This window comes from Pseudophryne corroboree, chromosome 1 (genome assembly GCF_028390025.1).
Source record: "Pseudophryne corroboree isolate aPseCor3 chromosome 1, aPseCor3.hap2, whole genome shotgun sequence".
Taxonomy (NCBI): domain Eukaryota; kingdom Metazoa; phylum Chordata; class Amphibia; order Anura; family Myobatrachidae; genus Pseudophryne; species Pseudophryne corroboree.
Window position 1 is genome coordinate 576,874,451 of NC_086444.1, and position 26,769 is coordinate 576,901,219.

Genomic DNA, 26,769 nt, shown 5'->3' on the forward strand with positions numbered 1-26,769 from the left:
TTTCTTTCTTCTTTATACATACTACTATAGTAGCTTACTGTAGCAGTCTGCGGTGCTGCTGAGCTGACAGTGTCCAGCAGGTCCGTCATCAGTCATTACATAATAAATATATCTACCTGTCCGGCTGCAGTACTAGTGATATTATATATATATATATATATATTGATTTCATCTCATTATCATCCAGTCTATATTAGCAGCAGACACAGTACGGTAGTCCACGGCTGTAGCTACCTCTGTGTCGGCAGTCGCTCGTCCATCCATAATTGTATACCACCTACCCGTGGTTTTTTTTTTCTTTCTTCTTTATACATACTACTATAGTAGCTTACTGTAGCAGTCTGCGGTGCTGCTGAGCTGACAGTGTCCAGCAGGTCCGTCATCAGTCATTACATAATAAATATATATACCTGTCCGTCTGCAGTACTAGTGATATTATATATATATATATATTGATTTCATCTCATTATCATTCAGTCTATATTAGCAGCAGACACAGTACGGTAGTCCATGGCTGTAGCTACCTCTGTGTCGGCAGTCGCTCGTCCATCCATAATTGTATACCACCTACCCGTGGTTTTTTTTTTTCTTTCTTCTTTATACATACTACTATAGTAGCTTACTGTAGCAGTCTGCGGTGCTGCTGAGCTGACAGTGTCCAGCTTGTCCGTCATCAGTCATTACATAATAAATATATCTACCTGTCCGGCTGCAGTACTAGTGATATTATATATATATATATTGATTTCATCTCATTATCATCCAGTCTATATTAGCAGCAGACACAGTACGGTAGTCCACGGCTGTAGCTACCTCTGTGTCGGCAGTCGCTCGTCCATCCATAATTGTATACCACCTACCCGTGTTTTTTTTTTTTTCTTTCTTTATACATACTACTATAGTAGCTTACTGTAGCAGTCTGCGGTGCTGCTGAGCTGACAGTGTCCAGCAGGTCCGTCATCAGTCATTACATAATAAATATATATACCTGTCCGGCTGCAGTACTAGTGTGATATAATATATATTGATTTCATCTCATTATCATCCAGTCTATATTAGCAGCAGACACAGTACGGTAGTCCACGGCTGTAGCTACCTCTGTGTCTTTTAGTTGTGCCTATTAAAATATGGAGAACAAAAATATTGAGGTTCCAAAATTAGGGAAAGATCAAGATCCACTTCCACCTCGTGCTGAAGCTGCTGCCACTAGTCATGGCCGAGACGATGAAATGCCAGCAACGTCGTCTGCCAAGGCCGATGCCCAATGTCATAGTACAGAGCATGTCAAATCCAAAACACCAAATATCAGTAAAAAAAGGACTCCAAAATCTAAAATAAAATTGTCGGAGGAGAAGCGTAAACTTGCCAATATGCCATTTACCACACGGAGTGGCAAGGAACGGCTGAGGCCCTGGCCTATGTTCATGGCTAGTGGTTCAGCTTCACATGAGGATGGAAGCACTCAGCCTCTCGCTAGAAAACTGAAAAGACTCAAGCTGGCAAAAGCACCGCAAAGAACTGTGCGTTCTTCGAAATCCCAAATCCACAAGGAGAGTCCAATTGTGTCGGTTGCGATGCCTGACCTTCCCAACACTGGACGTGAAGAGCATGCGCCTTCCACCATTTGCACGCCCCCTGCAAGTGCTGGAAGGAGCACCCGCAGTCCAGTTCCTGATAGTCAGATTGAAGATGTCAGTGTTGAAGTACACCAGGATGAGGAGGATAGGGGTGTTGCTGGCGCTGGGGAGGAAATTGACAAGGAGGATTCTGATGGTGAGGTGGTTTGTTTAAGTCAGGCACCCGGGGAGACACCTGTTGTCCGTGGGAGGAATAGGGCCGTTGACATGCCTGGTGAAAATACCAAAAAAATCAGCTCTTCGGTGTGGAAGTATTTCACCAGAAATGCGGACAACATTTGTCAAGCCATGTGTTGCCTTTGTCAAGCTGTAATAAGTAGGGGTAAGGACGTTAACCACCTCGGAACATCCTCCCTTATACGTCACCTGCAGCGCATTCATAATAAGTCAGTGACAATTTCAAAAACTTTGGGCGACAGCGGAAGCAGTCCACTGACCAGTAAATCCCTTCCTCTTGTAACCAAGCTCACGCAAACCACCCCACCAACTCCCTCAGTGTCAATTTCCTCCTTCCCCAGGAATGCCAATAGTCCTGCAGGCCATGTCACTGGCAATTCTGACGAGTCCTCTCCTGCCTGGGATTCCTCCGATGCATCCTTGCGTGTAACGCCTACTGCTGCTGGCGCTGCTGTTGTTGCTGCTGGGAGTCGATGGTCATCCCAGAGGGGAAGTCGTAAGCCCACTTTTACTACTTCCACCAAGCAATTGACTGTCCAACAGTCCTTTGCGAGGAAGATGAAATATCACAGCAGTCATCCTGTTGCAAAGCGGATAACTGAGGCCTTGACAACTATGTTGGTGTTAGACGTGCGTCCGGTATCCGCCGTTAGTTCACAGGGAACTAGACAATTTATTGAGGTAGTGTGCCCCCGTTACCAAATACCATCTAGGTTCCACTTCTCTAGGCAGGCGATACCGAGAATGTACACGGACGTCAGAAAAAGACTCACCAGTGTCCTAAAAAATGCAGTTGTACCCAATGTCCACTTAACCACGGACATGTGGACAAGTGGAGCAGGGCAGGGTCAGGACTATATGACTGTGACAGCCCACTGGGTAGATGTATGGACTCCCGCCGCAAGAACAGCAGCGGCGGCACCAGTAGCAGCATCTCGCAAACGCCAACTCTTTCCTAGGCAGGCTACGCTTTGTATCACCGGTTTCCAGAATACGCACACAGCTGAAAACCTCTTACGGCAACTGAGGAAGATCATCGCGGAATGGCTTACCCCAATTGGACTCTCCTGTGGATTTGTGGCATCGGACAACGCCAGCAATATTGTGTGTGCATTAAATATGGGCAAATTCCAGCACGTCCCATGTTTTGCACATACCTTGAATTTGGTGGTGCAGAATTTTTAAAAAAACGACAGGGGCGTGCAAGAGATGCTTCAGAGGTTGGAGGAGCAGCAAAAGGCCATTCAAGCCTATACGTTTGAGCACGATATAGGAGGTGGAATGTACCTGTCTCAAGCGCAGTGGAGAATGATTTCAACGTTGTGCAAGGTTCTGCAACCTTTTGAACTTGCCACACGTGAAGTCAGTTCAGACACTGCCAGCCTGAGTCAGGTCATTCCCCTCATCAGGCTTTTGCAGAAGAAGCTGGAGGCATTGAAGGAGGAGCTAAAAGGGAGCGATTCCGCTAGGCATGTGGGACTTGTGGATGGAGCCCTTAATTCGCTTAACAAGGATTCACGGGTGGTCAATCTGTTGAAATCAGAGCACTACATTTTGGCCACCGTGCTCGATCCTAGATTTAAAACCTACCTTGGATCTCTCTTTCCGGCAGACACAAGTCTGCTGGGGTTCAAAGACCTGCTGGTGACAAAATTGTCAAGTCAAGCGGAACGCGACCTGTCAACATCTCCTCCTTCACATTCTCCCGCAACTGGGGGTGCGAGGAAAAGGCTCAGAATTCCGAGCCCACTCACTGGCGGTGATGCAGGGCAGTCTGGAGCGACTGCTGATGCTGACATCTGGTCCGGACTGAAGGACCTGACAACGATTACGGACATGTCGTCTACTGTCACTGCATATGATTCTCTCACCATTGAAAGAATGGTGGAGGATTATATGAGTGACCGCATCCAAGTAGGCACATCAGACAGTCCGTACTTATACTGGCAGGAAAAAGAGGCAATTTGGAGGCCCTTGCACAAACTGGCTTTATTCTACCTAAGTTGCCCTCCCACAAGTGTGTACTCCGAAAGAGTGTTTAGTGCCGCCGCTCACCTTGTCAGCAATCTGCGTACGAGGTTACTTCCAGAAAATGTGGAGAAGATGATGTTCATTAAAATGAATTATAATCAATTCCTCCGTGGAGACATTGACCAGCAGCAATTGCCTCCACAAAGTACACAGGGAGCTGAGATGGTGGATTCCAGTGGGGACGAATTGATAATCTGTGAGGAGCGGGATGTACACGGTGATATATCGGAGGATGATGATGAGGTGGACATCTTGCCTCTGTAGAGCCAGTTTGTGCAAGGAGAGATTAATTGCTTCTTTTTCGGTGGGGGTCCAAACCAACCCGTCATTTCAGTCACAGTCGTGTGGCAGACCCTGTCACTGAAATGATGGGTTGGTTAAAGTGTGCATGTCCTGTTTATACAACATAAGGGTGGGTGGGAGGGCCCAAGGACAATTCCATCTTGCACCTCTTTTTTCTTTCATTTTTCTTTGCGTCATGTGCTGTTTGGGGAGTGTTTTTTGGAAGGGCCATCCTGCGTGACACTGCAGTGCCACTCCTAGATGGGCCAGGTGTTTGTGTCGGCCACTAGGGTCGCTTATCTTACTCACACAGCTACCTCATTGCGCCTCTTTTTTTCTTCTTTGCGTCATGTGCTGTTTGGGGAGTGTTTTTTGGAAGGGCCATCCTGCGTGACACTGCAGTGCCACTCCTAGATGGGCCAGGTGTTTGTGTCGGCCACTAGGGTCGCTTAGCTTACTCACACAGCTACCTCATTGCGCCTCTTTTTTTCTTTGCGTCATGTGCTGTTTGGTGAGTGTTTTCTGGAAGGGCCATCCTGCGTGACACTGCAGTGCCACTCCTAGATGGGCCAGGTGTTTGTGTCGGCCACTAGGGTCGCTTAGCTTAGTCATCCAGCGACCTCGGTGCAAATTTTAGGACTAAAAATAATATTGTGAGGTGTGAGGTATTCAGAATAGACTGAAAATGAGTGGAAATTATGGTTTTTGAGGTTAATAATACTTTGGGATCAAAATGACCCCCAAATTCTATGATTTAAGCTGTTTTTTAGGGTTTTTTGAAAAAAACACCCGAATCCAAAACACACCCGAATCCGACAAAAAAAATTCGGTGAGGTTTTGCCAAAACGCGGTCGAACCCAAAATACGGCCGCGGAACCGAACCCAAAACCAAAACACAAAACCCGAAAAATTTCAAGTGCACATCCCTAGTGTGTACACACGGTGTGTACACACGGTGAGATAAATCTGTGAGATTTTGACTATATAGTCAAAATCTTATGAAAAGTTAGTGCATATCTCATGGTGCTAGGCAGCTTGCGATACAGATTCGATCCCGAGGCGCGCTCCCGTGGACAACAAAAATATGACACACTCTTTGAAAAGATAAACATAAACGTATCATAACTGAATATCAAAGGGTTTTTAGTGTTAGAAAACAAAATGTGTGAAATAGTTGACCAACTTCCTGCTGGTTTCTTGAGGAGCTGTTGGCATTTTGAAACAATCACTTTCTTGTGTAATAGGAAACAAATACACACACATGTACAGCAGGATAAGAATGACTATGTAATGTATTGCAAGTTCTGGAAATGCTGTAATTATGAGAATAATAAAAACCAAGCCCTGTAATTTATTAGATATTCTGATGAGTGCACACTTGTTTAAAATGCTGTTTACACAATAATACAGATTTTATTTTGTTGATTTGAGAATATTTGAATAAGATGGATGTGTGTACGATTGTATAGCCTAAAGTCTCTGAAGCACCACACCTGATTATAAAGAACACAAGAGCTGACATGTTTTAGTATGGTGTGTGGTTGTGGTTGGGACCCCACCCCACATTTTTTTTTCTCTTTACTTCCAGTGGCAGGATAAAAGAAACATAGGTATAGGCATACTATATAACACAAGCAGTGTATTGTTTTTTTCTGCAAGAATACAGAGGGAAGAACATTGTAATGATATTCTTCTTTTTATATCTTCTAGCCAGCAATGTATTATTTGATGGTATTGCCTATAGAAGTCTATGGCCTCCTATTTGTAATAGGTCCCTGGAAAGGGATTCAAAGGCCAAACTGGAAAGATGGCCTCCACCATACCAGGCTGTCTAAAGGGGTGACAGTGCTAGCCGGATGTGGGTCAAGGTCGTCTCCTTAGTGAGGACCCAAGCAGGGGGAGGTCCGGTGGCCCTGCAGTGTCGTTACAGCACACATGCCTCAATAAAATAAACAGAAACAAATCTGCACTGCAGCCCTTACTTAAAGAACACTGAATATCAGGTGTTGTAGAGGGGAGGAACTTCTCTATTAAAATGATAGTTTGTATTAAGTGCAAGCTCCTTTCAGGTCACTTCCAGCTACCCATGGTGAGCAGTGTTCCCCAAATTGGATGAGTGAGATATTCAGTATGGGTCCAGATTCGTCAGACTAGTACGGCTATTGACATCAGTTGATAAACAGAGTTGTGTAGCAGCCATTTTGTTGGAGTGCTGAGGCCAGGGTATCTCTTTTCTGATGAAGATTTCCTGGACTCAGTGACAGAGTTGCGATTGCCGTTCTGTGTAACCTCATCTGTAACTCATCATCGGTCAATGGTGTCACAGGTGAACCAATTCTATGTCCTTGGATGCAGCAGAGGCTCACATATGCATGCAGGAATGCCTCGTGCTACATTACCATATCTTAGCATTGCTGCTGCTTCCAAGTAAGCAGAATGACAGGAGAACTGGGTAGTAGAAGGGTGATTGACCCTCCACGCACCCATCAAACAAAGTTCTGAAACCAATTTAGCAAATTTCCTCCAATGATCCAGTGTAGAGTCCATAACATTATTAAAATCACCCAGTCAAATAACCAAGGTAGTATGGGACTGGGCGAAAAAAGAGGCCACTCCACACAGAATCTCATTGCTATAAGGAGGTTGGATATCGCAAGAATATGAAACAAAATGTTATTGACACAGGCTCTAAGGAAGATGTACCGACCATGGGAGTCAACTTGACTATGTTTAAGTTGAAAATTGAGTGATTTCTTAACCAGGGTAGAAACACCCCTAGTGTAATGAGAAAAAGTAGAATGATATCTGGCACTCTACCCACAAACAGGTGAGTTCAAAAAGACACACAGGGGTAGATGTAATAGGATGCATGACTCACACCCTATTGCATTTACCCCACAATGTCAGCGCAACATTTCTTGATTTGGGCTAACACAAGAGGCTGCTTAATTTTATTGTTTAGGCCACAAACATTCCAGCCAAGCAGACGGAGCTCCACAGTTACAGTAGACATAGGGCCTAATTCAGACCTGATAGCGAGAAAAAAATACACATCTACTATCAATTTCTTTGACATGCGGAGGGACGCCCGGCACAGGGCATGTCCGCCCCACATGCCGAATCCAGCAAACCCCCCCCCCCCTCGCAGACATGTGAGAGCATCGAAGGCAGATGGCTACCCGCCATGTTAAGGGTCGCAGCGGCTGCGTGTGACGTCACACAGTCACCGTGGCCTGTCCCGCAAAGTTCTATGGACCGCTACCCTAAAATGAAGCATCGACGCCCACAAAATGTGGCATCGACGCCCTGCTGCCACCCCCCTCCAGGTCTTAAACTGCTTTCTTTAGAGAACGCAGTTAAGGACCTTACAGATGTGCGTACCGGCGTACGCGCATGCACAGATGTGCAGATATCGCTTCATATCGATTTTTGCACATCAGCGTCAGGGTCTGGATTGGCCCCGGTGTGACATAAAGTTGAAGTAAAACAAGAAAGAAGACATGAAAGACTAAAACGAGAAGCAGTAGAAGACCAGTCCTGCTTCGATCAATTAATGGGCAGAGCCGAACACACAGACAAAAAAACAGATAACACACTCATATACCAGGATGGAAATAATGAGTAGTACATTGTAGCAGCCAGCAAAACGTAGTAAGACCAATTAAAACGTTAATACAATTGCAGAAATGACGTTCAGAAAAAAAAGTGTCCCAACCCCATCTCACCTTTGACCATATAAACTGAGGTATACTAGGATCCTTAACCTTAAAAACAAAGCTAATTCAAGCTACAAAAACATTCAAAGTAATCGGGCACTTAAAGATAAACCCTAAGCAATTCCTAGGATAGTACTCCTGCAATATTAGAGTATTCCTTGTGGAATACCAAACACATGGGAAAGGGAGTGCAATATCCAGGGCCGCAATTAGGTGTGTGCCAGTGGTGCCTGGCACACAGCGCACATGCACTGTGGGTGCAGAACTACTGGCAAGTCCCATATTACGCACCGCTGGCACCACCCAAAGTGCCGCAATGTGTGTCCGTGGTAGTTAGTTGCTGCGGGCGGCTACTTTTTACTGCCGGTCAGCGCTGTAAGTTGGCGGGTCTGTGGTCCTTCTGGCTTCCCACGGTAGTTAGCCGCCTAGGGCAGTTACTTGTTACAGTCAGGTACAGTCGGGACTTTAATCACTTGAACTCCTTCCTGTGTTTCAGCTGTTTCCATCTGAATTGGGCAAAGTTTGTGCTGTGTTGCTGGGCTGCCTGCTGGGAACCTATTTATCTACATCAAGGCACACACCACATACCCAAAACGGTATGAGCCAGAAGTTCCGATCTTTCATTTGAGATTAAGCACTAAGACTGCCTTCAAATGTTTACATGCTAATGTTTACCAAAGGGTCTGTGCAATACATCATCTTTTAACTTTTGGTTTTTTTGTATCGTATGTATATCCATGACTATGTGCACTGTGTCACTTTATATTCATGGTAATTTGTTCTAAATAAATTAAATGTCGTTTTGTCAGAATGCAAATCCGACTGATTTAATTTGGACTTCCCTCATAGAGAATTAGCCCTCACTATAGATACCCATTTTACATATTTTAAGGAGCACAGGGGTGACAATCCAACCAGTTCTTCACATCACGTGACTATTGAAGTGGGTAGAACCCTCATGGACCACCAGAAGATGTTGTGGAAAAAGCATACTATAATATTGAATTTGGCGATCCTGGAGCTTTCGTTTAACCTATAGAAATTGTGAACAAGTTTTTCAGACTGTCAACACATAAATCCACATAAACAGCAACAGGATGGTTGTCATACTTGAATGGACCCTAGAGATGGCTAATCAAAGAACTGTATCAAGGTCCTTAAAGTACAGGAGATGAGCAATAAAAGTTGGAGCACCAGGTGGAGGAGGTTGTGAGGGAAGACAATTAGATTGTTCCACTGCAAACTGGGGACTAAAGGCATCTCTGGTAAAAAAAAAACCCTGAATCAACCAGTCCCTCCAGGAATTTCTCCAGAGTGGAGCCCTCAACCCGCTCAGGTAAACCCTAAAATTAACCGTATCAGATAGCTTTGATTTGAAAGCGGACATGTGGGATGAGAGATCTACAACAGTATCTTTCATGGGTGAAGTAAGATTCTCTAGGGGGGTTATGCAGACATGATCGTAGCAGCAAACTTGTTAGCAGTTGGGCAAAACCATGTGCACTGCAGGTGTGGCAGATATAACATTTCCAGAGATAGTTATATTTGGGGATCGGATGGGACAGGGGTGGTGAGGATAGGATGGGGGATCTATATGTGCTATGGGGATGAACGTATTGTGTCTATTGAGTTTTGCTGATGTGCATAACTATAAACCTTAGACCATGGATTTGGTTTTATGATTTTATTTGATGTACAATTGCAATATGTTGGACCCTCTTCAGGTGTGTCTTGCAGACTACCCTTTCTGTGTGTACCTTCCTTAATGGTACACTAGTGTTAGGGCCCTTTATATACTGTGTCCATATGCCACTTTCAGGTGTGTCTTGCAGACTACCCTTTGTTGGTATACCTTCCTAATGGTATACCTTCTCAGAGAACCCCTGCCGGGGTTAATGTCAGGTATACCTTAATTAGGTTACCTTTACCATAGGTGTAGCAAGCCTATGTGATTCTGGTGGATTTGTTCATGTATGTCTCTAGTGTGACAGTTTGCGGCGTCCCGCCTGTCACACTGTATCATATGTCCTTATCTGTGGGTGGCGGATGCGGGGCTGTGAGATCTCACTTACCGCCGGGGGCGAGACTGACCGTCTGCCGCCGGTGTCTGCAGTCCGTGTCCGCTTTCCTTGTTTCCTCGGTGTGTCCTAGCAGAGGCGCCGGTCTCCGTCTCTGCAGTCGGCGCCGCTTCTCTCTGCTCCTTCCGTGTTCTCGTTTGTTTCTCCCTTGTGCTGGCGTCACGCGTCACGTGTGTTGTCACGTGAGCGGGCAATAGGGCTCCGGGTCTGTGTCTCTCACTTTCTCCAGCCGGAGAAAGGAGTATATCGGCGTGCAGTGGTGTTTTTGGTGTGTATCTCAGGTCTCCAACGCGTTTCAGCTTAACAGCCTTTTTCTAGGATTACCTTCCTGCTATTGTGGATGTCATTTAAACTGCTGTTTGGATCATGATTGGTTGATTTAATTCACGCCCACTTATTCGATTGGTTCCTTCTCCTGTTAACATTGTCAATCACTGTTCTAGTTCATGTGTCTTTATTGATCTAACACATCACAGAAAACAAATACTTCATTGTGATATGTAATTCATAATCAATAACGAGATTCACACCAACATATATCCGCAGTTTTGCATACATCATTCTGAATCCTCACAGATCAATAAAGACACATGAACTAGAAAAAGTGAGAGACACAGACCCGGAGCCCTATTGCCCGCTCACGTGACAACACACGTGACGCGTGACGCCAGCACAAGGGAGAAACAAACGAGAACACGGAAGGAGCAGAGAGAAGCGGCGCCGACTGCAGAGACGGAGACCGGCGCCTCTGCTAGGACACACCGAGGAAACAAGGAAAGCGGACACGGACTGCAGACACCGGCGGCAGACGGTCAGTCTCGCCCCCGGTGGTAAGTGAGATCTCACAGCCCCGCATCCGCCACCCACAGATAAGGACATATGATACAGTGTGACAGGCGGGACGCCGCAAACTGTCACACTAGAGACATACATGAACAAATCCACCAGAATCACATAGGCTTGCTACACCTATGGTAAAGGTAACCTAATAAGGTATACCTGACATTAACCCCGGCAGGGGTTCTCTGAGAAGGTATACCATTAGGAAGGTATACCAACAAAGGGTAGTCTGCAAGACACACCTGAAAGTGGCATATGGACACAGTATATAAAGGGCCCTAACACTAGTGTACCATTAAGGAAGGTACACACAGAAAGGGTAGTCTGCAAGACACACCTGAAGAGGGTCCAACATATTGCAATTGTACATCAAATAAAATCATAAAACCAAATCCATGGTCTAAGGTTTATAGTTATGCACATCAGCAAAACTCAATAGACACAATACGTTCATCCCCATAGCACATATAGATCCCCCATCCTATCCTCACCACCCCTGTCCCATCCGATCCCCACAGAGCGCGCTGACCTACCATTTCCAAATACATGTACAGGAGGTAGGACACCTCCAGGTCAAGCAGCACTCATCCCCAATCTTCCCCAGTGAGCGCATTCTCTCTCTCTCTTCTCTATAGTTATATTTGGGTGGGTTATTTTGTTTCTGTGCAGAGTAAATACTGGCTGCTCTATTTTTAATCTGCAATATAGATTTCAGTTTGAACACACCCCACCCAAATCTAACTCTATCTGCAAATGTTATATCTGCCCACCCTGCAGCGCACATAGGTGGTCATTCTGAGTTGATCGCTCACTAGCAGTTTTTAGCAGCCATGCAAACGCTATGCCGCTGCCCACTGGGAGTGTATTTTAGCTTAGCAGAAGTGTGAACGAATGTATCGCAGAGCGGCTACAAAGTTTTTTTGTGCAGTTTCAGAGTAGCTCAAAACCTACTCAGTGCTTGTGATCACTTCAGACTATTTAGTTCCTGTTTTGCCGTCACAAACCCGCCCAGCATTCACCCAGCCACGCCTGCGTTTTTCCTGGCACGCCTGCGTTTTTCCAAACACTCCCTAAAAACGGTCAGTTGACTGACACCCAGAAACTCCCTCTTCATGTCAATCACACTGCAGCCAGCAGTGCGACTGAAATGCTTTGCTAGACCCTGTGCAAAACTACATCGTTCATTGTGCCCATACGACGTGCGTGCATTGCGCCGCATACGCATGCGCAGAACTGACATTTTTTAGCCTGATCGCTGTGCACAAATGCAGCTAGCGATCAACTCGGAATGACCACCATGGTTTTGCCCAACTGCTAACAAATTTGCTGCAACGACCAGGTCTGAATTATCCCCACGGTCCAAAATGTGATGCTCTGCTTCTCTAACTCTTTCACATATTTTCTGAATATCATAGCAAAGTATGGAGATTTCAAACTGTAATTGCCCTAACATGTTACTCAGAGGTAGTAATAGTCTAAAATTTGTTGCCCAGATTGAGGGAGATCACCCTTAGTTGAGCCACCTGCTGATTGCTGTGGCAAAGGAGGAGCATTGGCATTCGGATCCCCTGGCAGAGAGTCCTGAGATGAGTGGGCAGATTTTTCCAACCTGGCCGCAGTGCCAACAGCTTGCCCAGACTTCCCCATAACAACTGTAAAGTGAGTCACAGAAGACCAAATTCAAAGGCAGAGGGAGCACTGTGCCTTAGGAGGTTAAATGGCAAAAGTCACTGAACTGGAACCAGTATAGCAACTGAAGCTCCCAGATTACAGCCCAGCAGAATTAAAAAAATGGCCACTACTCACCCTCCACCTCACAACTCCAGGACACCGCTAGGAACAAGGCCAGACAGAAGACCCCAGCACACTCCAGAACCACAGCACGGATCTCCACACCAGGTAGGAGGTAAGGAGATGACAGCAACAACAAGAAAACGGCACACAGCAATGGCAGAGCATGCAGCAAAATGGCGGTGGCGGGAAGTAGCAGCGTGGGAGACCTGGCACAACCTGCAGCAACATAGTCATCCTCAGCAGTATCCAGAGGTTACTGCTCCAGTCCCTGGAAGAACCGTTGAAGAAGGCACACTGGAAGCAGGAGAAACAGTACTCCCAAAGTGGCACCGCGGAGGCAGGCAGGATTAGTGCACACATGGGGGTCTATTCATGAAGCAGTGAAAAGAGTGGAGAAGTAAGCCAGTGGAGAAGTTGGCCATGGCAATCAATCAGTGTTGAGGTAACATTTATCCATTGCATTCAATAAAATCATACATAGCAGCTGATTGGTTGCCACGGGCAACTTCTCCACAGGCTCACTTCTCCACACTTTTCACTGCTTCAGACTCCTTAGTGAGATTTTCATCCCTAGACCACCAGGGATAATGGAAAAATAGGCGGATGTATGTGGCAACTAAAGCAGCCTGCTGTCTCCTCTGTACTTAACCAAGCCATGCCCCCTACATCTTTATGCACTTTCTTGCTTATGAGTTTTATTGAGGTTGACCACCTGGCTCAATCCAGATCAATTCATTGTACTATCACTACATTATTATTCATAAACACACATATCTACCCCTCTCTAAAAGCATGCAGAGCCGTGGCTCATTACAGCAAAGGGACAAAATATGATTATGATTGGTTTACCACTGCAGCACTGCATAATTATGTCTTGAAAGTATTGGAATTGTATGGATAAGTAAGCAACTCATTAGCTATGGGCAGAATGTCTTGTTAAGCATATTTACATACATACATACATACATAAAGCATACAGCTATACAATCTCCATAGTCAAATATGACATTAGCAGTAGAATGGGTAATACTTAAGAGCATGGTGACTTTCAACGTGGCACTGTCTGAGGATGCCACCTTTCCAACAAATTTGTTTGTCAAATATTTGCCCTGCTAATGCTGTCACAGGTCAGGTGAAGGTGTTGTTATTGGAAACAAAGAAAAAAATTAAAAGTGGCACTGAGTCTGTTCAAAAGAAAAAGAAGAACAGTCTTTACAGCCCTCTGCTGCTTCCGCCTTTATCTTCATAATATCCCGGCAACCAGCACACAATAAGGGGGTATTCAATTAGTGGCACTTTTCGCTATTTTTTAGGGAATGGGGATTCACTCTATGCAACAGCAGGGACGTTTTTTCGCCTAGGTGAAACATTCGTCAGGAAATGTGGCCCGTTTTCGCTGATTTTGAGGCATTTTTTGCCAATGCCTTTTCACTAAAAAAGAACTGAAAAGGCATTGGCAAAAATGCCTTAAAAATGGGCAAAATCGTCCCGCAATTGAATACTCAGCAGGGTAAATTTAATAGCTCTGAAATTGCCGGAGCTAATTGAATTCCCCCCCATAAATTAATTAAAAACTAAACATGTTTTTCGTTCTTCATTTTACCACTCAAGATATTGTACTTACTTCAGATAGGAGAAATAAAGAATGTATGTCCCTTATTTCAATAACACTTTTTATTCCTTTGTCGTCCCTATGGTGGCCAAACCCGGGATCGCGATCGGCAGGATCCCTGCCTAAAATTGTCCAGGATTCAATCCCGGGATTGGAGCTTCCAACCCCAGGGATTTCAGGATTGGCCACAACCTCACTTTTTTCTATGTTGGGCAGCGTTGAGCATCATCAACAAGCTCAGACGCTGCCCAGCTTCCCCTGACCCCCTGGGCGCACTGCACAGCGTGACGTGAAGTCAGAGGTCACACTGCACAGTGCACACAGCCGCATGCATCACGTAGAACGCCCACACCGCCCGCCGTCCTAAGGTCTCCATCCTCCGTAAGCGGACCTGCGTGTACCACCCGCCCGTCTGCACCACTCTCACAGTGGAACTTAATATAGGAGTGAGGGGTGGGGTGGTAACCCAAACCCGGGTATCTCGAGAATCCCTGGATTGATCATTTTTCAATCCCGATTCCCGGGATTGAAAAAACGGCCTGGGATTGGACTCCATAGTTGTCCCTTTGGCTACTGCATGCACTTTCTCCTTAGGGTTTTCTCTCCAAGAATGAGTCTCTACTTTCAAGCAGGGCCGGATTAAGGTCCACATGGGCCTGGGGCTAAAAATGATCGAGGGACTATTGTGAGAAGTTGAGGAGGTGTGGCTAATGTTATGTGTGTGTGGCCAGTGACATATAGGTATGTACACTCCGTACACTAGAAGCCACAATGTCTCCCAAAATATGTAAAAGTAGAAAAAGCGCATCACTTTCTGAGGAAATAAAAAATATTATTTTAATTCTTATCATTTATGGCAACCATGTGATCAGTTGTGCAGTTAATCATCATCATACTGTCATGGTGATGGGCCTATTTTTATCTGGGGCCTGGAGCTGGAGCTCCATCCGCCCCATTGTTAATCTGGCCCTGCTTTCAAGGTGTCCTTCGCTATTGTTTCAGATTCCCACTTATGCTCACATAATTTCTATGTAGCATCTTCCATGCTATGTTGAAATTATATGAGGATAAGCGGAAATATGAAACAACAGCAGAGAACAGATTAGCACACCTTGAAAGTGAAAACTTCTTCTTTGGGAGAGCTGCAGCAAAGCTAAATTTCCATGTGTCCACCTCTGTAGAGATCCGATTGGGTCTCTTCCAACAGCCACGTGATACATGCCCAGGACTCCCAGGTCCTAATCCCATAAATCCTTCTATTGCAAAGGACTGCTCTTACTAGGAGAGCTCTCCATTGAGATTTTCAAGCATACAGAGTTAATAAACACAGTTATGCTTGCGACAAGTGGTATCACGTGCAAAATGTGATGCTTGATGCCAGTGGCGGAACAAGCAAGCGGTGGGCCCAGGTGCGACAAAATGCTTTGGGCCCCCCCCCCCCCCCCCATCCAAGTCCACTTCGGGGGCAGTGCGCGCCGTAGGCGCGCGCAAAAATACATAGTGGCGTGGCTTCGTGGGGAAGGGGTGTGGCCACAAAATAATACCAACACAGTAGTCTCCATTATTCAAATTACGCCGCACAGTAGCACCACTACACCAGGTAGAGACCCTTTTACACCTTACAGCGAACAGATTCCTCTTTTTACACATTACAGCAGACAGCGTGCCCTTTTTACACATAACGGCAGACAGCGTGCCCTTTTTACACATAACGGCAGACCGCGTGCCCTTGTTACACATTACGGCAGACAGCGTGCCCTTTTTACACATTACGGTAGACAGCGTGCCCTTGTTACACATTACGGCAGACAGCGTGCCCTTGTTACACATTACGGCAGACAGCGTCCCCATTTTTACACATTACGGCAGGCAGATTCCTCCTTTTTACACATAGCAGCAGGCAGATTCCCCATTTTTACACATAGCGTCAGGCAGCCCCCCTTTTTTACACATTACGGCAGGCAGATTCCCCATTTTTACACATAGCGTCGGGCAGATTACCCCTTTTTACACATAACGGCAGACCGCGTGCCCTTGTTACACATTACGGCAGACAGCGTGCCCTTTTTACACATTACGGCAGACAGCGTGCCCTTGTTACACATTACGGCAGACAGCGTCCCCATTTTTACACATTACGGCAGGCAGATTCCCCTTTTTACACATAGTGGCAGGCAGTCCCCCCTTTTTACACATTGCGGCAGGTAGTCCCCCCTTTTTACACATTGCGGCAGGCAGTCCCCCCTTTTTACACAGTGCGGCAGGCAGTCCCCCCTTTTTACACATTGCGGCAGGTAGTCCCCCCTTTTTACACATTGCGGCAGGCAGTCCCCCCTTTTTACACAGTGCGGCAGGCAGTCCCCCCTTTTTACACATTGCGGCAGGTAGTCCCCCCTTTTTACACATTGCGGCAGGCAGGCACAAGAAAGAAAGAAGGAAAGAAAAAGAAAGAAAGAAAGAAAGAAAGAAAGAAAGAAAGAAAGAAAGAAAGAAAGAAAGAAAGAAAGAAGAATTATACTTACCCTCAGGCTCCTCAGTGCAGCTGCGTCAGACGACGATTCCCGGGCAGTAGAGAATGAGGAGGAGGGAGCCGGAGGACGGAGCCGCAGCAGCGCTTTGTTACTGGTGGAGGCGCTGCTGCTGCTGCTCCTCTGCTTCCCTATAGGCTGTCTTCCGAGAACACAGCCTATAGGGAAGCAGAGGAGCAGCAGCAGCAGCGCCTCCACCAGTAACAAAGCGCTGCTGCGGCTCCGTCCTCCGGCTCCCTCCTCCTTCCCCCGTCTGTACCGCTGCTCAGCTCCTATCTCCGGGCGGCTGTGCGCTGCGGGCAGCGGTTGCCTGCAGCGCACAGCGGCATGTAATGAGTCAGTTTGACTCATTACATGCTTGGGCCCCTGGACAGAGGCGGGCCCCAGTGCAGTGCACTGCCTGCACTGCCGGTAGTTCCGCCTCTGCTTGATGCATCCCACCCTTGGAGAGAAAAACCTAAAGAAAGTGCATGCAGTAGCCAAAGAGACAGCAAAGAAAAAGCATTATTGAAATAAGGGACATACACACAATATCTAGCAGTGCGTTATATGTAGCAGTACGTTATATGATACACATGTCAGTATCAGTAAACCACACAGCTGTCACATTACTAATTTGGTGGCCCAGTACCAGGATAATCCTCATATATTTCTTTAATGTTCAGATAGTGACTTCTTCCAACAGGCTCGCACCTTTGGACTGACCTCCTCTTAAGGGGAACGTGCATCAAAAGGTATCTTTCACACCACCTCTAGTTTCACATGGGATCACTGTCTCCCTTAGTGCAGACGCTCACCTTAATAAGGAGCCCTATGTGTCTTTAAAGGTTTCTTTATTCTGATCTTCTCATATCACTTTATATTCATACAGCAAGGAATTACCCTCCCCCTTCAATGTGACGCTCACCTTATAGTTAGGCCCTATGTTCCTTGAAAGGTTTCTTTCCAACGTATCCTTCCTTGGACCCCTCTTATATACAGGTCACGTCCTTCCTCAGAACTAAGGATCCTCAGGTGCTTATGAGGTGGAATTTATAAAATCCATCAAGAAATGGTAGTGTAAAAAAATGAATTTTTTTATTCCAGATAAAACACCTTAACCATATAGCAGCACACAAAAAACAAAAAGTAAAAACAAATGGAATCCCACAAAAAGGCAGTCTGGGTTTTTCCTCCAATACTCCCCTAGGGGACAACTCTGGGCAATGCTTCCCAATAGTGCAAAAAGACAGAGGAATATTTAAAATCCCTCCAAAAAATAATCCTTAAAAACAAGATAAAATATGAGGTGTAGGAAAACCTTACCACCCAAAATAAAAACACTGGTGCACTGCCAACGCGTTTCGGATAAGTCAATCCTTCCTCAGGGCATATTGTAGGACTCACCCAGTCGGCCTTTTAAACCCCACTGAGCCCTTCCTTTCTCCTTCTCAGCCAATGGGGGAACCACAACAGTTTATCACACCCAAAATACATAATTATGCTCTCCAATTTGTATACATTATTTACATTGTAAATACATTCATAAATATACATCTAAATCATAAATAAGAAGAAAATGTAGACCAAAAAAGACCTTTTACATTCTAATTGGCAAAATAGAAAATCCGTCATGGATTCCTCAACACAGATTGTCTCCATAACTTTCTATTAGGAGCACTGTCCCTAAACTGGATTAAAGGTCCATGGTTTCGTTGGTGGGTCTACCGATGTACCGATGTTCCTTCCTTATCCATAAAATACAACAAGGCTTCTAGGCCTAGCTGATGGTTTATCACAGTATATAAGGACGTGACGTCCGCAGTGACAAGTAAAAACCCTGGTTTCCAGTCAACGGTCATCAATTGATTGATAATAGCTATTGTATCTTTCAAATAAGAGCGGGTGGTTTTAACCATGGGCTGCAATATGTGATCAATATAACAGAATAGGTTTGATAAGCTGGAATTTGTACCCACTACAATTGGGCGTCCTGGAGGTGCTTCACTATTCTTATGTATCTTGGGCAGGATATACAGAACCGGTATAGAGGGATTCTCGATGACCAAATATTTATATTCCTCTTCTGTAATAGTCCCCTGCCCAAGATGTCTCACTGGAGTCCACATCGGGTGTGCATTATAAAGTTTAACCATAAGGATTAAAAGGGATCCATTTTGGGAGCATTCGGGATCAGTGTATACCATCAGAATGAAAGAAATCCGATGCGTATCGGCTCTCCGCATCTATTTCCTGTTTGCGTTCCATTGCCCGGAAGTGCGTCACCGCTGGGTCCGTGAGGAAGGACGGCAGGTCACTTGTAGCTGGGAACGCGATGTACATGCCGCGGGACCCCGATTACAGAGGGACAATGACGGGTATACACCTAAGGTCACCGGAAGTATTTGGACGGGCGGTTTCGGAGACTGCATCGAAACCATGGACCTTTACTCCAGTTTAGGGACAGTGCTCCTAATAGAAAGTTATGGAGACAATCTGTGTTGAGGAATCCATGACGGATTTTCTATTTTGCCAATTAGAATGTAAAAGGTCTTTTTTGGTCTACGTTTTCTTCTTATTTATGATTTAGATGTATATTTATGAATGTATTTACAATGTAAATAATGTATACAAATTGGAGAGCATAATTATGTATTTTGGGTGTGATAAACTGTTGTGGTTCCCCCATTGGCTGAGAAGGAGAAAGGAAGGGCTCAGTGGGGTTTAAAAGGCCGACTGGGTGAGTCCTACAATATGCCCTGAGGAAGGATTGACTTATCCGAAACGCGTTGGCACCAGTGTTTTTATTTTGGGTGGTAAGGTTTTCCTACACCTCATATTTTATCTTGTTTTTAAGGATTATTTTTTGGAGGGATTTTAAATATTCCTCTGTCTTTTTGCACTATTGGGAAGCATTGCCCAGAGTTGTCCCCTAGGGGAGTATTGGAGGAAAAACCCAGACTGCCTTTTTGTGGGATTCCATTTGTTTTTACTTTTTGTTTATTGTGTGCTGCTATATGGTTAAGGTGTTTTATCTGGAATAAAAAAATTCATTTTTTTACACTACCATTTCTTGATGGATTTTATAAATTCCACCTCATAAGCACCTGAGGATCCTTAGTTCTGAGGAAGGACGTGACCTGTATATAAGAGGGGTCCAAGGAAGGATACGTTGGAAAGAAACCTTTCAAGGAACATAGGGCCTAACTATAAGGTGAGCGTCACATTGAAGGGGGAGGGTAATCCCTTGCTGTATGAATATAAAGTGATATGAGAAGATCAGAATAAAGAAACCTTTAAAGACACATAGGGCTCCTTATTAAGGTGAGCGTCTGCACTAAGGGAGACAGTGATCCCATGTGAAACTAGAGGTGGTGTGAAAGATACCTTTTGATGCACGTTCCCCTTAAGAGGAGGTCAGTCCAAAGGTGCGAGCCTGTTGGAAGAAGTCACTATCTGAACATTAAAGAAATATATGAGGATTATTTTGTTATATTGTAGCGCTTGTGAACTACTCCATATTTTTGTATTATATGTGAATTAGGGAGCGGTGATCCATGGGAGGCAGTACAAAGCGGCCACAGGGCGCAGGTTATACCACTCTTGTTTTTGTTTGGCCCAGTACCAGGGGTTGCTCTAGAGATATACTGTAGACTTGCTTTTTGGAAGGTGGTGGTGGTGGGGCAGGGAGGTGTTAGGAATGAATCATGACTTCTCCCCACTCTTTTCATGATACCACCCATATTCCTATTTCAATAAATGATGCTAAAATCCATTGTTCTACACGGCTGGGTTCCTGTAGGATTGCACAGGTTCCATTGGTCCAACCCAGCATAGTAGGAAAGAAGAGAGCAGGGCAAACATTTAGAACATTGGCACACTGCTAGTAAATGATGTCATTGTGTCTCTGTGGGATGTTTTTCTTTTATTAGAGATTTATGTGAATTTCCCACTATTCTCTTAAAAGTGTTGTATAGTATGGTAGCATTGTGCAAGTAAACAATAATAATCCTATTCATTCAAAGGGATGCAGTGCAGCCTTGTTATTAACATATAATACAACTTGCTGTATATAATATTGTCACAGGGGTGTGTGCAAAGCATCAATGTGCCAATTCCAGCTGGTACATCAATAATATGTGGCCGCAGTCAGTGAACTACAGTACTGTGGGGGTGGCTGCGGGCTGCAAAAATGATTGTGGCCGCCTTGCTATAGACAGAAGGAGGTCGCAGCTGCACGCATGTCTGTGGAGGGAGGGCTGGTGTAAGCCAAAATGGTGTGTTAGGGTGATGATCAGGGCCGGTGCAAGGCTTCTCGGCACCCTAGGCAAAACTTCTGCCTGCTTCCCCCCCCCTCACACTACACACACCCACCCCTCAGGTAAAAGTGTGGCAGTGGCTTCTTAGAAGTTCCACTGCTGTCAAAAAGAAATCATCCCCTAAAAAAATATGTAAAAAAAGACACGCTTGCTGACACAGATTCCGCTGACACATACACACTTACTGACACAGATACACTACCACCACTTACTGACACAGACATCACTTGTTGGCACATACATACTTACTGACAGACACACCCTAACTGATATAGACACTAGTTACTGGCAGATACCTCTTACTGACACAGATGCCCCTTACTGACAAATACCCCTGACATAGACACCAGATATTGGCACATACAGTACATACCCAGACATACCTTTCTGACACAAAAATGTACTGACACAGATACTTACTGACATATACCCCTTACTGACACACACTACTTAGTCATATACAGTATACCCCTTACTGACACCACTTACTGGCATGTACTGTACATGGACACCCCTTGCTGACAAAGATACAACTTACTGGCACACACTACACAGACACCACTTACCGACACAAACGCTTACTGACATACTAACTTACACACACACACACACACACACACACACACACACACACACACACACACACACACTACTTATTGACACACACACACACACACACACACACACACCACTTACTGACACACACACCACTGACTGACACAAACACACATAGACACCACTTACTGACACAAACACACACACCACTTACTGACACAAATGCACATAGACACCACTTACTGACACACACAAACTATGCAGACACTACTTTTTGTATCACCTTTTAGGTAATCTTTGATGTTTTGAAGCTTGTCATAACAGCGGGTAACATTCCGAAGCAGGAGACCAATTGCGGGGGGGGGGGGAGCTGGTAACGATGCTGGAGGGGGGGGGCCGCGGGTAACACGCGGTAGCCGGGGGGGCTGGTAACAAGATGAAGGAGGGCGGAGGCTGCGGGTAACATTCGGGTGCGGGAGACCAATTGCGGGGGGGGGGGGGAGAGCTGGTATCGATGCTGGAGGGGGAGGGGGGGGCAGCGGGTAACATGCGGTAGCCAGGAGGGGGGGGGGGGGAGCTGGTAACAAGATGAAGATGCAGGAGGGGGGGAGGCAGCGGGTAACATTCGGGAGTGGGAGACCAATTGCGGGGGGGGGGGAGCTGGTAACGATGCTGGAGGGGGTAGGCAGCGGGTAACATGCGGTAGCCGGGGGGGGGGAGCTGGTAACAAGATGAAGATGCAGGAGGGGGGAGGCAGCGGGTAACATTCGGGAGCGGGAGACTAATTGCAGGGGGGAGCGGGTGGAGATATGCGGGAGGGGAGTGAGTAACATTGAGGAGGCCAATCGCAGGGGGGGAGCAGGCAACATGACACGGGAGCCAATCGCGGGGGGAGCTGCCAGCTGCTAATATGCGGGACTGGGGATCCTAAAAACGGTTGGGGGCATTCCACTGTGCGGGCAGGTATATCTATGCCGGGTGGGTGCTATGCTATGGGCGGAGGTGGGGGGGTGGCAGGATTGCAGAAACAGGAGTAAGGACAGTCAGTGTGTAGAAAGGAATCGATCCATAATTCACTGACTCACACTGAACACAGACTAGGTGGGCGCCCACAACATCTCTGGTTGCTCCTCGACTGATCTCTTAAAGAAGAGGGTGAGCTTGGCTTAACTGAGGCGAGGCAGGGTGATAAAGAAAGCGTTCTGTCTTTCATTCAGTGTGCGGTGCCGCCCTCCAGTGGTCGCCGCCCATAGGCAGCTGCCTAAAGCTGCCTAGTGGTAGCGCCGGCTCTGGTGATGATATGTCTCTCAGTCACCTTAGACTGCTGCTCAGCCGCTGAATGCAAGTTTAAAATATGAGCTTGGATGCTACTGAGCTGGGCTCAGCGCAGATGTCATATGACATCAATCAGCATTCAGTGGTGGAGGGTACCCAAAGCCTATCTCCCACTTCTGCAATACTATACTACTAATTGGTGATCGGCAGCCTACTGATTAGTGATGGCCATCGACCATTGATTGTTAACAACCATCGATGGTTAACAAAGCATGGCTAATGATTTTGCCTCAATGGTGGAGATCCATTGGTTTTCCGACATTGATGGTTTTTTGTTTTCCTTGAGTTTGGGACACAGTGCCTATCTCTGCCCCATGATGTGATCTGCAAAGCCCCATCCCCACCTCTGATTGTCCCAGTAAGTAATAGAGCAGGGATGACCATAGTGGAGCACAACCATTGATGGTGTCCCGTCCCCCCGTCAATGGTTTAATACCGTTAACCACCATTTGTTCCATAGATTGTGACCAACAATGGTTAACTTACCTGTGGTCGTTCCTACTACTGATTTGACGAGTGGTCCGTTTGTCATGCTGAAAAGAGAATCAGCTAAATCCTATTGCCCTTGCTACCTATAGCATATAAAAGACGAGTTATAGTACTGTACTGTACATAAGTGCCATCCTTGGCCTAGTTCTCTACAGGATATGTGCCTTTGCTGCATCTACTTGGTGATTTTGCTGATACCAATATTCTCAGTTGGACACATTTGCACATATAGTGCTTGCGAGAGCTACCCTCAGCTAGGTCCAAAACATTGAGCAAAAGTTAGAAATCAAATACAATCTATCAATGAATTCATATATGACAGTTGCTGGAGATTTTCCTATTGCAGATACAGTTTCCAGGTATATGTTAATATCCTAATTAATTTGTCATATCTTCGGCAGCAACATATAGCAACAACAATGTGTTTGAAAATACTTGACAACCACAGTAAGTGGTTTATAATATCACCTTTGGCCTCTAATGCAGCCTGCGATTGATGGTATTGGAGGGTGGCATTATAATGGGTGAGGTGCTCGTATTAAAGGGTACCGTAGTACTGTATTACAATCCCATGTAGGAGATAACAACACTGTACAGTACGTGCCTATACTCCTACTATGATACACAACATTTACTGTCACTCTTATGTTCATGCAGTACTTACTAGTACTAGCTAAATAAAGGAACAGTGGAGCAGAGCATTTCTATTAGATGTATTTCCATGGGAAAAGAACTCCGGGGAACGCTCTTAACAATCTGGCTATATACTTGCTGTATGTCATAATGATAAAGGAGCTATGAAATCTATACTACAGAACTAGGTGTTAATACATTAAAGTGATATTGGGGCTTGGTAAGGCAAAGGCAAGAGCAGAAGGCTGCCTTTGGAGATCACTTGCCAATTGGTACAAGCCATTTCTTTGTGCAAGCCCTCAAGGAGGAATCTGCATAGAAACATATATAGTGTCGGCAGATAAAAACCGCTTGGCCCATCTTGTTTGCCTAAACACATTCACACACGTACATAACAGGGTTCATTTTATTTTTATTTTTTATTATTATTAATTTTTTTTTGGGGGGGGGGAGTCAAGTAATATAACAGCATTTTTTGGGATTCTTGGAGGAATCAGGAATACATGGAGGAAACCCACGCAAGCTTGGGGAGAATATACAAACAACATGGGGAGAATATTCAAACTCCACACAGTTAGGGCCATGGTAGGAATATAATCCATGACCTCACTGTTGGGCAGTAATGCTAACCATTAAACCATCCAAAGTGGGCGCTCATCTAGGCTCCGTACGCAGTCATCTTTGTGTACTACATGTTCATTTAGATTTGGTCTTCTAGTCTGGGCTCCGCCATCTTGGTGTAGCTCATGCCGATTCAGATTGAATCTTCTCCTCTGGGTGCTGCCATTTTGGTGAAGTCTCACATGATTCAATCCCAATCACATGATACCTACAGCCTATGACAAGGAAAAGGTTCCTTATTTAAACTCCCTTTTTATTTCCAACCCATCCTGGTCTCTCTCTTAAGACTCCCTGACTCTGCTGTGTGCTGAAACCTTCCTCTTGTTCCTATATACCAGTTGGCTCTTCTTGACCTTGCATCTCTCCCTGTGCCTCTGACCTTTTGCTTATTTCATTGCATACAAACCTTTGCTTACTTGGATTCCATTTCTTTACAACAACCTTATTCTGTGCTACTACTCCCATTTAGTCTAGTGGTACTCATCAGGGGGACTGCAACCTATGGGTTTCCTGGGGAAAATGCTCCTTTTGGATTGTGTCTTCATACAGTACATCTGCCCAAAGTATGCACATCCTGCAATCCGATTCTGGGCGCTAATATCATGCACAGATTGCACTGCAATAAAAAATGTGCCTCTCATTTTTCTGCCTGCTTCAGCCTCTCTCCTTTCCCTCTCAGCCTCTTTACCCCTCCCCCTTATTTTCTCTCTGCCCCCCTTTGTCTGTGTGTGCGTGTATTCATACTTCTGTATCTCCTCTTTGTCTATGTCTATTTCTTACTTTAGCCCTCTTTGTGTCTCTAATGTTGTATGTGCTGCTCTATCTCCCCATCTTTCTGTCTACTTTTACCTCTTTTATTATATCTATTCTCCACCATTTTCTACCACTCTCCCCACCCACCTTATCCTGCATCCATCTTCTTCACTTCTCACCACTACACTTCCTTTTCTTCAGTTGAAGTTTATGAAGTCCTGGTGGTCAAAAGCAATGTGGCCCAAAGGATGCACAATTTTTGTATATCCGGGCCCATTTATCTGAACCTGAGGATGATAGGCAAAAACATATTCTGATTTCAGGCTACCGAATAGTAAATGATACATTTTGTCTAGCTGAACGCTCCATTAGAACACATTAGTACACATGCTATTGGGGTTTTGAGATGCTGTTGAATGGGGATACCTCACTGAAAACTGCATGCACATAGATGCTATATTATTACTGGCAAATGAGGTAGGATGGCATGCTTATTATCATATACTGTACAAAGGGCTTGTTTGTTAGCTATATTTTTTCTTTATGTACTAATCTATGGCATCAGCCATGTCCTCCTTAGGCTGACCTTGTTCCCTTTTATTGTCTGTACGAGCCTTTCTGACAATTGGCTATATCCACCTCTGGATCAGCCCTTTGTGAATATCAACCTGTTGTGATATCATACCCTCCAACTGCACCTTTCTGGCAGGTACGATACCTTTTTTTATGGTCTGTACCGATTTTTGGCTCTTCAAACTTCCATTGAAAGTATAGGGAAAGGGGCGTGGCCACGTAACTTTACCCGTGGCCATGCCCCCTTTTTGAATTTGTACCGGTTTTTATGTGTAAATTGTTGGAGGGTATGTGATATGCATTTTATCTACGTTATTGTACAATACATTTTTCTGTCAATTTTGCATCATATTATTTTTCTTTTGTATGTGCATACTACATTGGAGTATTTCCCAGACAGGGATGATATGTGCTGTTGAACCCTTCCATAGGGTAATTATTCTATTTGGAAGGAGAGTTTGGGAGTTTGGAATTTGTTACCCTACAGTATACCAGTGGTTCTCAAACTGTGTGCTTAGGCACCCTGTGGTGCTGCAAGGATCTTGCAGGGGTGCCTCGGGTTGGTAGACCAGGACCAAATCAAATCATTTATGGTCAAAGTGACAGGCAAAACTAATGCTAGTGTCTGACAATCATAAAACATGGACAATCAGAAGCACAACTGTATACCATCACATAACTAACTCTAAGAATGACAGGTAGGCAAGATTTACTGAATTTAATATTATTTTCCAAATTTATCAATAAAAAACTTTCATCCTAGGGATGCTGTGAAAGAAATGCTGATACCCTAGGGTTCCGTGATTCAAGAAAGTTT